Source organism: Pediculus humanus, genomic scaffold, assembly GCF_000006295.1.
Source record: "Pediculus humanus corporis 1103172107745 genomic scaffold, whole genome shotgun sequence".
Lineage (NCBI taxonomy): Eukaryota > Metazoa > Arthropoda > Insecta > Psocodea > Pediculidae > Pediculus > Pediculus humanus.
The window spans coordinates 114,954-116,737 of record NW_002987346.1 but is presented as its reverse complement, the minus strand read 5'-3'; positions in this window follow the sequence as shown (position 1 = coordinate 116,737).

The window sequence follows — 1,784 nt, the reverse complement described above, 5'->3', positions numbered from 1 at the left end:
ACGGCTCCCACTCATTCAATTCACGTTTGTTTGTTTGTTTGTTTGTGCGTTCATGCGTGCGTGCGTGAGTGCGTACAATCATTGAAGAAAACATCAACTTCCGAATAAAGTAAAAAAAAAAAATTTTTTTTTTTTTTAATTGTGAGAAACCTGTCGTTTGTACTTATTTTCCAATTCAAAATGTCTCTCACATGACAATATCATTGTTTTCTTCTATAAAATAAAAATCATTTCTGCAATTACTTCCGGTTCCTTTTGTTTGTTTGTTTGTTTCTTATAACAAGAAAAAAAAATAAAAAAATATTTCTTAAATTTTTAAATATAAAAACTCAGAATCGAAATCTAGTTTAAAAAAAAAAAAAAAAAATTTTCTTATTTATGTTTGACAAAAACAAACGTCGTGGCAGAAGACAAATTAATATCAAATAAATTTTTAATTAATATTTGTTTTTTTTTTAAATTAAAAAATAAAATAAAATAAATTTTCAAAGTAAAAAAAAACGGTGCTTGAAAAATTTAATTTCGACGACAAAAAAATTTATCGTGGAATTAGAAAACAATTTTATTATTATTATTTTTTTTTTTGTTATTTTCTCTCGTTTGAAAAAAAAAAACTGAATTTTTCCAAGTATAAAAAAAAATTATTATTATTGTTTAAAAGTGAATTTAGTGTGTCAAAACAGGTGTTAACGTCGTCGTGGCAGCAGGTGCATCGGCTTTTTTTTTTTTTTTTTTTTTACAAATAAATTCTATTTCTCTCACCTTCTATTTTAAATTACTTTTGTTTAAATTTATATATTTATATATATATATATATATATTTTATATTTGCCTTCTGTTTGTCTGTCCGCCTGAATTTTTATCTATTAAATCATCATTAAAGTCGTGTCGTTCCTTATTTTCCTTCTTCCTCCTTGTCTGAACAAATTTAAAATTTTACTTTTTCGATACTTCCGGAATTTCGGTTTTCTTTATTTCTTTATACCTTAATTAATTTAAAATTTTGAAAGGTTTGATAATAAATGAATGATGATAAAATCATTTCTCGCCTTTGAATTTTTATTTAATTTTTGGTCAGCCATTACGAACCGAAAAAAAAAAAAAAAGGTTTTGATATATTAATTAAACAATTTTTTTTTTTTTTTTATACTCGTTTTGACTTTTGTGTTTGTTTGTTTGTTTGTTTTTCGAATGGCGCGTTTGTTGTTGTTGTTGTTGTATGTTTTTCATATTGTAAAATTTTTCCTCTAATCCTACACTTAAATTTTTAATGTAATTTCCTTTGTCTTGTTGTTGTTTGATTATAATTTCTTAAAAATTTTTATCTCTCTCTTTCTTTCTAACTTAGTCACTGTATCTCTCTCTCTCTCTTTCTCTTTATTTATCTCTCTGTCTCGTTTGCTGTATCTCTCTCTCTCTTATTCTTAGTTTTGGCTTCTGTATTTTTCCTCTCATTTTCTGAGTCTCAATATCATTTTCTAATTCTGTTACTCCCCTCTTTCTATTTCACTCTTTTTTGTTGTTTTCCTTTGCCTTTTACTCTCTCTCTCTCTCTCTCTCTCTCTCTCTCTCTCTCTCTCTCTCTCTCTCTCTCTCTCTCTCTCTCTCTCTCTCTCTCTCTCTCTCTCTCTCTCTCTCTCTCTCTCTCTCTCTCTCTCTCTCTCTCTCTCTCTCTCTCTCTCTCTCTCTCTCTCTCTCTCTCTCTCTCTCTCTCTCTCTCTCTCTCTCTCTCTCTCTCTCTCTCTCTCTCTCTCTCTCTCTCTCTCTCTCTCTCTCTCTCTCTC